This window comes from Mytilus galloprovincialis, chromosome 14, assembly GCF_965363235.1.
Source record: "Mytilus galloprovincialis chromosome 14, xbMytGall1.hap1.1, whole genome shotgun sequence".
Classification (NCBI taxonomy): Eukaryota; Metazoa; Mollusca; class Bivalvia; order Mytilida; family Mytilidae; genus Mytilus; species Mytilus galloprovincialis.
This window is the reverse complement of record NC_134851.1, coordinates 22368231-22381689: the sequence shown is the minus strand read 5'-3', so window position 1 is coordinate 22381689 and position 13459 is coordinate 22368231. Positions and strand designations below refer to the sequence as shown.

Sequence of the window (13459 nt, the reverse complement as noted above, 5' to 3'; positions counted from 1 at the left end):
GCAAAGGGGCATTATGTTTTCTGGTCTGTACCTCCGTTCGTTCGTCCGTTCGTTCGTCCTGTTTCAGGTTAAAGTTTTTGGTCGAGGTAGTTTTTGATGAAGTTGAAGTCCAATCAACCTGAAACTTAGTATATATGTTCCTTATGGTATGATCTTTCTAATTTTAATGTAAAATTAGAGTTCTTACCCCAATTTCACGGTCCACTGAACATAGAAAATGATAGTGCGAGTGGGGCATCCGTGTACTGGGGACACATTCTTGTTTTAGTTATATTTTTAATAACTTACACTTTTTTCCATTATTCTCTTTCTTTCACTATTCTTTATTCCTTTTTTTCTTTGTCCTTTGTTCTCTATTCTGTTAATTCACATCCATACCATCTTATGTGTATGTGGACTTACTGTAGTTTATTTTTTAGTTCTGGCAGAGATATTAGATACAATATATATGTCTCTGGTTCTGGTATTATGCGATAAGTCAATTTCTTTTTCATGCAGTGTCATGAAATATAATGGTTTTATGCATATCAGCCAAGATTGTGCGCAACATTTTAATAAACAATTCAACACTATATACACGTTATGTGAATTTTATTAAAATCGTGAAGAACATGAATTTGGCAGCTAGTGCCCCTTAAACAGGTAAAGTTCAATTAACAAATTCTGATCTACTGGCATTCAACACCAAATTACTTACTTGCTGTATATTGATAAATGTGATTGATAAATGTGATTGTATATTGTCAATACCTCAACATCGAGAATACGTCATGTGAGGTGTTGGTCGCTACGTTTGATACGGGGTCAAAGGTTGCGGCTTCGAGACAGAGAAAAACATCCAGCTAGGTAAAAAGTGTAGAATTTTGTTTTTGAAAATTTGAGTTGTAAATTTTCCTAAAAAGTACTTAATTCCGTTCATCTAATTGTAAATTTTCCTAAAAAAAAATACTTATTTCCGTTCATCTATTATGGGTATAAACTAAACTGAACAAGAAAAGTATTAGTAAACAGACAGAAAGTCCGACGTTGAATTAATTATTTTACAATTGATTGTTTAAATATATGAGAGAATGTTTTAGGCGAATTTTCTTTAATTACAGATAAATGTATTTTAGGTTCAGGAAATGATTTATTCTTCGGGTACGTCTAAACAACCGCTCAGGACCTCCTGAGTGCACTCAGGACATACAAAGTGCAATCAGGACATACAAAGTGCACTCAGGACATACAAAGTGCACTCAGGACATACAAAGTGCACTGAGGACCCATTACCGTAATCATATCTGCACACATGATGGATGTTTATATTCGTTAAACGCTTCTTATTTTAGAGTTAAATTTTGGTAGAAGTTGAAATCGCAGGGGCGGATCCAGCCATTTTAAAAAGGGGGGGTCCTAACCCAGGGCAAAAAAAGGGGGGTTCAACTACATGTCCCCATTCAAATGCATTGATCGGCCTAAAAAAGGGGGGGTTCCAACCCCCCCCCCCCCGGAACCCCCCTCCCCCCTCTGGATCCGCGCCTGAATCGAACTTAGATAGATATGTTAATTCTTATAAAATAATGAGGGCACGTGTCACTGATTACACAACTACTGAGCCATAAATTATCCAATCAACAAAATTGATTGGATTATCTTTATTGTTTTTTAGGAATTGTATTGTTTAGTTCAGTTTTACCTTTAACATGAATTTGCATATAGAAAAAAATAAAACATATATCTCATTCGATGTGCTTTTTCAGTTTATTTTTCATGATGACGGGTAAATTATTTTGTTGTGTTTTGCAGTTCACGAATAAAGAAAAATTTTAAATTATTTTATAGTTGCGTTTTTTTTCTGTAACAAGTTCGATTTTTGTTTTTCAGTGTGATTCTTTTCTCTATCTCTCTCTCTAAATCAATTTTTAAACAAACACAATGTTGACTGAATATCAAATTTTATTACATTTGTATATCTTTATTCTCAAAAAACCATTATACAAGAGAAGACAATTATGTACAATATTCAGTTTAACCTTAACGGAAATCTGTGCACGAAGACTTAGTCGTGGTTTGAACGGATTTCGTGTCAATAAACTGTCTTCGAAATAGTCTTTCTTTGTTAATGTTTGTGTCATTTTGGTCTTTTGTGGATAGTTGTCTCATTAGCAATCATACCACATCTTCTTTTTTAAAATTTCTCGATACTACAATCTAACTTACATATTTTTTAGAAATAATTATACCCAAAATATCATAATTTTCAAAAAACGGAGACGAAAACGGAGACAAGTTCATTTTCAGAATTTATTTTCGCATTGAAATTCGTTTCAGGCTTGTGAAACTGGACAAAACGACTTTAATTAGAGAAAAAAAACTTAATAAAAACGGATTTCTTAAAATATTCGTATAACTCAAAAATAAAATTCCTGGACAAGTTCGATAAAAATGAGAAATAACATCTAACTACATGTATATGAGTTTGATTGTTTGAAAAGTACGGCTTTTACCGTTTAGAACGGATTCCATATACAAAACTTTAATTAATATAAATTCTTTTAAAGTATGAACATTTATAATTATTTCCCTTTTCAAACTCGTGCAAAGAATTAATTACTGGTCCAGGACATGATAATAAAATTAAGAATAAAACTTAAAAATTTATGGAACGAAATTTTAATAAAAGACGAAAATCTTAAAACATCGTGATATTCATTCTAGACGTCACAATATTACTTCCCGCATGGTCACACTGTACTAACAACACAATGTATAAAACAACAATAAAGATAATCCAATTAATTTTGTTGATTGGATAATTCATGGCTCAGTAGTTGTGTAATCAGTGACACGTGCCCTTATTATTTTCTAAGAATTACAAATTCTACCAAATTTAACTCTAAAATAAGAAGCGTATAAAGAATATATGCATCCATCCTGTGTGCGATGACTATAAAGGGTCCTGAGTGCACTTCGTATGTCATGAGTGCAATCAGGAGGTCCTTCAAGCGGTGTTTAGACGTACCGTTATTCTTCTGGAAGCTTCAATTTTTTCTTATCAATAACTTTTACACAAGGAGACATTTTTTTTTGACAGCATGAACCCCAGTTAATGAGCAAACACAAATTAAGAACGAAAATCGTTTACAATTAAATTTTATAGAAGGAAAAAAAGGGGGGGGGGTAATAAACAAATTTTATTTACGCTCGCATACTTTTAAACAGATTTGCATATGTAAGCTCTCTATAGTTAATGTTAAATTATTTCAGGAGTTTTGAAAAAAAGAATATTATATACAGTTTAATTTCGACTAAAATAGTGATTCTTTTTATAGATTTGGTACCTCAGTTTCGACTCAACATTTCATTTTGAATTGTTAGATGGCAAACTCTTTAGGCGAATATTGTATCTGTTCTTTATTTAATTATGGTGATATTGGCGATAATATTCATTATAACAAGGCCTTGTACAAATCCTTGATTATAGAATGTTTGGTAATATAAAAAGACGAAAGTAGACAAACCCTAATTATGCAGGGTTTCACAAGTTGATCTCCAAGCGGCCCACATTTAACATATAATAAGATCTATATTTTTCAACGTTTTCAAAATGAAATAACTTGAATTGAAAATTTCCCAACTGTGAAAATTTGTTATTTCTAAACGTCTTTAATTATTATTTCGGAAAAAAAAATTATTTAGCATATTCATATATTTTCATAATTTTTTCCGAGGAAACCTTTTTTTTGCAAAGTTTACTTCTATATGTTTTTAACCATCACCAGCGACTTATTCTCTGCCATCACCAATTAGTCCTAATTATTAAAGATCAATTGCCCAAATTCAAATGATGATTGGTATATCGTATTGAATATGACCATCGGTCATCCGTGACGTATCCCAAATAACGACGCATGCCGATAGATAGATCATAGTTTATTAATTAGCGTCTCGCAATTTAAATTTCATCAAGGGGACTTAATTAAACCAGTTACTATACAAATCTTGAAAAAACGATGTACATGTACTTTTTAATATTTTTAAAACAAATTACGAAAACGTTTAGTGTAAAAATCACCGAATATAAATGTTTCTTTCTTGCAGGTTTTGGCATTTGTAAATAACATTAACGTTTTGGAATTCTAATGCAAAAGACAGTCGATTCAAACTGAAATAACTTCTTTAAAGATGGTTTGATTTTTTCAGAGACACATGTATTATATATGTCTCAATACATGTATTATATGTCTCTGATTTTATCAAAACAAAAATTACAAAATTATAAAATATGTTAGTTATCGAATGTATACCCTGAACTCTTACTATTATATATATATGTCCTAAGTTACTTAATGTCCTGTGTGCAACCAGGAGATCCTGAACGGTTTTTAAACGTACCATTATTTTATATGCATATATTCAAAGCTGTTCTTAATTATATGCATACTAGGTATCAGTGGCGGATCCAGGGGGAGGGTTTCGGGGGTTGGAACCACCCCTTTTTTTGAACGATCAATGTATTTGAATGGGGACCAATAGGTCTTTTAAAACACATCTTTATTCATACATGTATATATACGTTTTCTCACGGATTTGTTCATGCAATATTGGAATTATGTTTACTCAATGCGCAATTACTGAAGTTTATATTTGCTACTTTTCTTCTTAATTTCATATAATTTTTTTTTTTGATTTTTTTTCTTCGAAAAATTAGTGGTGTTGAAATAGGGAATGGACACAGATACCTTATCACATTTAACCAAAGAAATGTTGTATAATGTCATCAATCTGTATTACACGTAGACAGGATGTTCTCTAGAAAACTATACGTTATACACACCCGAGAATACACGCACTGTCGTAATGGAAAATTACTGTATGTTATAGTTACCTGTAATCAGCTTTGCAACACCATGTCATGACAGTTCAAAAAGATTTTCTTCAAATCAAATTGGAATATTCATTTTTTCTGTAAAATTTAAAACTTTAAAAAGTAGACTTTGACAAAATTATGAAATAGAAAGAATTGAACAATTTAAAATCGTATTTTAACAAAGATTTAGATATAATTTTACAACGATCCTTAAAAAATAACCAAACAAACGTTGAATCAAACGATATGAACCTACGCAGTTTTATATTAAAATACTGACACACACCAGTTTGCCATCTCAGTATGCAAGGCAAGGGTGCTTGGTGAGGTGCTGGAACTTGATGTACATGTATCATTAAGTTAATACAGTTCTGTTAGTATTGACTGCCTTTTTACAGAGACTTTCTATTCTTACTGTTATCAGTTAGTATAGACGGTTCCTGGCTTAGAATGATTCTCTGCTCAGCAAATGGTGCGTAATTAGCATTTGAATCAAATTTCTTGTAGAAGTAAAAAACACAAACTAATGTATTTGACAACTTTATTCAGGAGCACAGTCTATATTATCCGGCGTAAATAACTTCGAGATTTATGTGGAAGTTTACTCTGCTGCTCGATCTATGCTAATCAATGTTCCAGTATATTTCATATTTATATTTATTCGTGAGGCCTCGTCATCGTTTATATTCACTAAATGCACAGTCGCCTAAATATTTTATATGGCGAAAAAATTGCGAAAATTGGGGGAAATAATATATTTTTAGTAGCATTATTATTTTCGAATCTTAAGAGGTTGCTTGCAAATTTAACTCTAAAATGAGAAGTGTATGACGATCTATAACGAATATATACATCAATCATGTGTGCAGATACGACGGCGACTATATAGGGTCTGCCATGAGTGCACTTTGTATGCCCTGCATGTGTGCACCCAGGAGGTTCTCCTGAGCGGTGTTTAAACGTACCGGGAAAATCTTATCTGATTCAGGATCAATTCATCGGTTACACTCCCCTGTCACCAGTGATTCTTTTTTGCTGACATTCTGAAAAAGTATTGTGTAGTCCCTGTGTAAGTGTTGACTCTCAACTTGCACATGTGATTTTTTAACACTCCCTGGACTTCTGCAAAAACAGAAAGTCACAGGACATTCCGACAAAAAGTCACAGGACAAAAAGTCAAACACATGTCAAACTCAGGCATAAAGTAACAAAGTTAATAGGACAAAAAGTCACAAACAATTTGTTGACAATTGATTGAATATAAATGAAAAAAGATTTTGAAATATCTTCTTTTTATTACATATATTCGTTTTTAATTTTAGGAAATTGTTCATAATATAAAAAGAAGATGTGGTATGATTGCCAATGAGACAACTGTCCACAAGAGACCAAAATGACACAGACATTAACAACTAGAGGTCTTTACGGCCTTCAACCATAAGCCAATATAAAGAAGGTATGGTATGATTGCCAATGAGACAACTGTCCACAAGAGACCAAAATGACACAGACATTAACAACCATAGGTCACCAAACAGCCTTCAACAATGAGCAAAGCCCGAGGTAAAGCCCATACCGCATAGTCAGCTGTAAAAGGCAATCATACTATATCTTTTTTTTTATATTTACATGTTAAAAAATGCGTGCAAATGTAATCAAAAGCTGCACACAAACGTAATGATTTTTGTGCGCAAATGTAATGGTAATGTGCGCAAACCTAATGCACTGATTTATTTGTTTTTAATAAATTTTAATTTAAAGTTGCTATATCATGTTCATGTATAAAACTTCAAGAAAAATACAAAAAGAGTGTTTTCTTGTTCAAAGAAAAATAATCTCAAAACTAAATTGTGACAGTGTGTGACTTTTTGACTGTGACTTTCTGTCCTGCATTCAGATTGAATAGGGGAGTTTGGTTGACCCCGCCTCCCTCTATCTGAGACTACTATCTCAGTGATGAGCTTTATGTTTCATGTACAAATGTATTGTGCTTGTCATATATATGTATGTCGGATAAAAGCTCTACAGACCTTTAATATGTTGTATTGTTATATGTATAACCGACAATAAATAAATAGCCCCTAACAAGTAAGAATTAGGTTACTTCTTTTTGTTTTGACATCTTGCATGGGTTTTTATAGCCCCGTATTAAAATTATGCCCCCACTTTAAAAAAAGGGGGGGGTATACTGTTTTACCCCTGTCTGTCCATCCATCCTTGCGTCAGTCAGTCCGTCTGATGAATATTTTTCGTCACATTTTCCTTAGGAACTACAATAGAAGGATTTCTGAAATTTGGTTTCAGGGTTAAATAAGTCAGCTATACTGTGTGATGCATTTTCAGATTCATCACTGGACAACTTCCTGTTTTCCCAACACTTGTATGATTTTACACATGATAGCCAAGTTGAAAGTTGAAAACTAACAACCTAATTTATGTACAAAAAAATTGAAAAACAGATATGTTACACATAAACAAACGACAATCACTGAATTATCGGATCCTGACTTGGAACAGGCACAACCATAACAAATTGGCAGGGTATAAGGAACTTTGAAAATATTTAGTTTTTGTGGTTTGGTCAATTTTCCGGATACTGTAAGCAATAAGGCCCCTTTATTTAGTGAATGAAATAATTGTAAGATGCACTTAGCTGTCTGTCATATTTTATATGAACTTGACCTCATTTTCATGCATGGTTCATTGGTCAATGAAACACTGCATTGTTTTGTCAGTTTATCATATGTTTAAAGTTACAGGTAGATTATATTTGGTAGATATGAAACAATTGTAAGGTGTGCATGTCTGAATGGCAGATTCATATATAAACCATGACCGCATTTTATTGTTCTTTGGTCAATGAGAAGTTTTTTTGGTTTTGTCATTTTATCAGGCCACATTTAAAAGAATGTCTGTTTCCCCTCCCCGGGTCTACCCTTTGTAAACAGACCAGGAAGGCAGGTTTTTTTTAGCTCACCTGACCTGAAAGGTCAAGTGAGCTTTTCTCATCACTTGGCGTTCGTCGTCTGTCGTCCTGCGTCCGTCGTCTGTAAACTTTTACAAAAATCTTCTCCTCTGAAACTACTTGGCCAAATTCTACCAAACTTGGCCACAATCATCCTTGGGGTATCTAGTTTAAAAAATGTGTGGCGTGACCTGTCAAACCAACCAAGATCTATCTGCCCTGAAATTTTCAGACGAATCGGACAACCTGTTGATGGGTTGCTGCCTGTGAAATGGTTATTTTAAGGAAATTTTGCAGTTTTTGGTTATTATCTTGAATACTATTATAGATAGAGATAAACTGTAAAAGCAATAATGTTCAGCAAAGTACGACCTACAAATAAGTCAACATGATCAAAATTGTCAGTCGACCCCTTAAGGAGTTATTGCCCTTTATAGTCAATTTTTAACAACTTTTCATAATTTTTTGTAACTTTTTTAAAAATCTTCTTCTCTGAAACTACTTTGCCAAATTTAACCAAACTTGGCCACAATTATCATTGTGGTTTGTAGTTTAAAAAATGTGTCCGATGACTCAGCCTACCAAACAAAATGGCCGACATGGCTAAAATTAGAACATAGTGGTAAAATGCAGGTTTTGCTTTATATCTTTGAAACTAAGACATTTAGGGCAAATCTTTCAAGATTTAAATGTCCATCAGAATAAGATATATCCCCTCACAAATTGTCAGTTGAATTGGACAACCTGTTGTTGGGTTGCTGCCCTAAAATTGGTGATTTTAAGGTAATTTTGCAGTTTTTGGTTATTATCTTGAATACTATTATAGATAGAGATAAACTGTAGACAGCAATAATGTTCAGCAAAGTAAGATCTACAAATAAGTCAGCATGATCAAAATTGTTAGAGGACCCCTTAAGGAGTTATTGCCCTTTATAGTCAACATGGTCAATATTGAACAACTTTTCGTCATTTTTGTAACTTGTATAAAAATCATTTCTAAAACTACTTGGCCAAATTTAACCAAACTTGGCCACAATCATAATACTAGGGTATCTATTTAAAAAAAAAGTGTCTAATGACCCCGCCTACCAACGAAGATGGCCGACATCAGTAAACACATTAACAGGTGAGCGACACAGGCTCTTGAGAGCCTCTAGTTTTTTTAACTGGATGTGATTGTCATAGCATGGTCACATGAATGGTTTGACTTGTCCAGTCCAGGCCACTTATCAGTTGTTTGTGCTCAATTTGAGTGTATTTATTTAGATTATCAATCCTTCTGCTTTCAAGCACTTTCCAAAAATGGAAACAAATTATTTTCAGGAAAAAAATAATTTCGATTTTTTTGTGGAAAATAATTTTTTGACCCGGGCGCTTATTTTTGACCCGTGTGGGGGGAGGGGAAACAAACATATTTTTAATTTTGGCCTTAGATTTTTTAAGCATAGGTCTACTTGTTGTATGGAATGACTACAAGGCATCATATAAAAAAAGATGTCTGCCTGCCAAGGTTAATTTTACTGTGACCTCATATCATAGAATAATGATAATATTCATGATATTGAACAGCAAGAATGATGAGTAAGTTGATGTTATATACAAATAAGACAAAATTTTCAGTTGCCTACTAATATGTAATACATGTAGTAGTTATTTTTGTCATTATATGATGTTTACCCTTTTATGTGTAGGGCAAGAACATGAAAGATAAAGGGGAAACTATAAACAGAAGAAATTATCAACAAAATAAGATTTACAGAGGTCAACAAAGCCTAAATGGTAAGTCCGCTTAAATAAAAAATTTTGTCCTTGAATAATAATTAAATATTTATTAAAATAAGATGTGGTATGATGAAAGAGAAAACTATCCATCAGAGTTCAATTTAGTGGATGTAAGCATTGTAATTACTTATTAGAGGCCATTGATGACCTGTAAGTAATGAGAAAACCCATACCCTATACATGTTATAGTAATCTATAAAAGTCAACACTAACCAAATTTGAAACAGAGCATCAATTCAAACGTCAAATATACCAGACTAATTTATAAAAACAAAAAATTATGAAAAATAAAAATGACGGGTATGAACCAACATCAACCACTGAACTATGTACAAGCTCCTGATATTAGACAGGTATAATATGGCTGGGTTGATATAAAAATAAGAAACACTTAGCGGTCTGATTTCCAATGAGACATTTCTCCAATAGAGATCAAATGACATTTAAGGAGGCTCTAGGGTATAACAATTTCAGAAAAATGTTTTAATATTTTTTTTTCATAACTCAATTTATTTATATCTTTATCATATGGTACACCAAATCATTCAAAACAATCAATTTGGTTTGGCCCCAGATGACTTTTAAAATGCATATATCATTGAAAAAGCTCCAAATTATCTCCCTTTGGTGCAAAAAAGCCATTTTTTGGCATTAAAAATGTAATATCTTATTTAACTCATCTGTGGCCTATATTTTTTATTATAATTTTAAATAAGCTGTACTTTAACTAAACTATTATAAAATTTAAGGGATTTCTGTAATTTAGTACTTGAATATTTAAATGAAAGTTTATCAAATTAATCATAAACATGATAAAATAGCCATTTTATTGATCTCTTCACTGATAATTTTTGAGTTTGTGTATTTGTAGGTCAGAAATCTGGATTTTCATGGTCATCATTCACAGATCAATACTGAACGGAAAACTTAAAGCTGATATTTTTCTCCATAGTGCGACTTTTTTATTAATTTGAAATGGAACATGTTTTTTCCTACATTTATTTGAAAGAGGAAATTTCAACATGATGACTATAAACAAAAAGGAGTCATATCATCACGATCATTGATGCACAAGAACTTGATCATATAAATACAACAATGTAATTATCAATTGAAAGATGGAACGAATGAACAAGATATTAGAATGTTGTTGTCCAAATAAACTTGCTTTGTCTTCTCATTTGAATCTCTCCATTCAATAAAGATGTACAGAGGAAGATCTTTGAAGAACAGATTGAAAAAATGTTTTGTCTAAGAATTGCAGGAATATTCTAGTGAATGAAATTATTTATTGACTTCACTCTTATATAGTGGACTGAATAATTGTACATAGCAAGCTGTGAATAAAGAAAGCAAAAACTTTAACAAAAAGTGTTTATATTATAAATTTGCAATTATAAGCATACTATTATGTACACCACAAAGTTATATATAATTCAAATTGTTTGCCTATACAAGTATTGCAATGAACCTATAACAAAGAAAATCTTACCTCATGAAAAGAGTGAACTATTCAGTCAGAATATGAAATATTTTTTCAGTTCTATTTTTCATAATAAAATAAACAAGACAAAGATTTCAAAACAATATTTTTTCATTTATTTAGAAATTTCATCATTTTGTTTCAGTGAAAGGACTTTATTCTTTGACTGTAAAATATTATTATTATACATTCCAAAATAAGAATAATATTTATTGTCATATAAACAAATAAAAAACATGTTTGTGACAAAATTTAAAAAAATTATATATATGTATATATAAAAAATATAAAAAAAACTCGTATACATTTAAAACATTTTACTACCAAACAGCATTCATTGTAACATACACATAACTTTATATTTATATATATATATTTATAATTTTAATCCCATAGGATTTTATTTTGTCCCATGGGATATTAAAAATCCCATGGGATAATTATAGTCCCATGGGATTTTTTTTTGTCCCATGGGACAACAAATATCCCATGGGACTACAATAATCCCATGGGACCAAAAAAAATCCCATGGGATTTAACCAAAATCCCATGGGATAATGGTAAATCCCATGGGATTTTGCCCTGTCCCATGGGATATTGAAAATCCCATGTTTTTATAATTCAAATTGCAAAATAAATATGAAAGTAACAGTATAAAACCAATGAAATTATTGAATCCCATGTAATTCCGCACATTTTGGTTATATACATGATATTGTAGCTCTTGTTTGAGGCGGCGGCGGATTTGCAAATGAGTGTTTTGCAAATTAAAAGTGTCCAGTGTTATATGTTAGATCATAAGTGTTCTGTTAATACTTAGTCGTGTTTAACTTATAGTTCATCATATTTATATTGACTCTAAATTAGCATTGCGATCATGAATTTCCATACATGTAACTGTATAGCAAAACAGCGATGAACTCCGTTACATTTTTATTGGTCAGTACCACGTCAGGAGGCGATAACTTGTTTGAAAGTAATCAAATTTAACTTTCTTTTTCTTGCGAGATAACACAAAATATGTGTTTTAACCAGGTGCATTATGAGTCAAAAAAGAAAATCATTTTTGTCCCAACATGTTTTTGATGTTACAACAGATAATTACAACAATCAATTCCAATTGGACTATTATACATTTGCAACAGTAATAAACAGGTGTTCAAAAATCATAATTTGATAGACCACAAAAAAAAAAAAAAAAAAAAACAATCCGGATTTCAAACTGAAACACATGACCTATTAGAGGAAAATAAAGAAAGAACAGGAACACTGAAGTGCAAAAAATACCAAAGTTGTATCAACATATATAGAAACGAACTTTTTGATATAACAACTGCCATATTCCTAACAAAAAAAATCACCGTATTTTTTATAGTCAATTGTTTTTTAATGTAGATGTGTATTCTTAGGAAAACAATTCTACTATAATTCTAGTTTATAATCTCCCTGATGGTTAAATACATATGATACGGTTTGGTTCAAGTTATAAGTCATTTGAATGTGTGTGTAACATTAACAGATTTAAAGTGATAAATACAAGCTACTTGTTGTATAGAAAAAAAAAAAACAGGCAATTTAAAAAGAAATATCAAATGTTATATTTGTGCATCTATTGATTCAATTTTAAAAGCGTGAACATCATTTTGAAGTTGTGAAAGCAAAAAAGACACAACTCAAAACTATTCTTTGTAAAATCTAACACGATTATCAAAATATCACAGTCATTTTGCTTTCTGGTGAACATTCAAGTAATGTGTTACATACATTACCGTACAACAGATAAAAGCAAAGTTATAAATAATAACATGATTGTCAAAAACAATGTAATGTGCACTCCTCTTCAAAAGATATTTAGCAATTAACCAATTAGATAAATAAAGGCAACAGTAGTATACCGCTGTTCAAAACTCATAAATCTATGGACAAAAAACAAAATCGGGGTAACAAACTAAAACCGAGGGAAACGCATTAAATATTAGAGGAGAACAACGACACAACATTAAAATGTAACACACACAGAAACGGACTAAGCATTAGACAAAATCCGATGAGAATAACCAATATAACATTAAAACCAAATACATGAATTTGGGATAGAAAAGTACCGTGACACGTCTTATATTAATGTAAATTCACACTCAAATGTAGGAGAAAACAAACGACACAACGGAAACACAACGTAAAAATGTTACACACAAAGAAACCAACTATGATATAACAATGGCCATTTTCCTGACTCGGTACAGGACATTTTTAAAGAAAAAAAATGGTGGGTTGAACCTGGTTTTGTGGCATTCCAAACCTCGCACTTTGATGGCATTGTTCAATATAACATTAAAATGACAACATAATAATACAGGATTACAATACAAATAAA

General features: G+C 31.6%; 1 long non-coding RNA gene across 1 annotated transcript; it reads left to right on the top strand.

Moving 5' to 3' along the window:
• The first annotated feature begins 5818 nt into the window (after positions 1-5818).
• LOC143059619 (uncharacterized) lies at positions 5819-10970 on the top strand. The gene is made up of 3 exons (XR_012973538.1): positions 5819-5921; positions 9509-9596; positions 10471-10970. It is a non-coding gene; the product is annotated as an uncharacterized LOC143059619 (long non-coding RNA).
• Positions 10971-13459: the final 2489 nt, after the last annotated feature.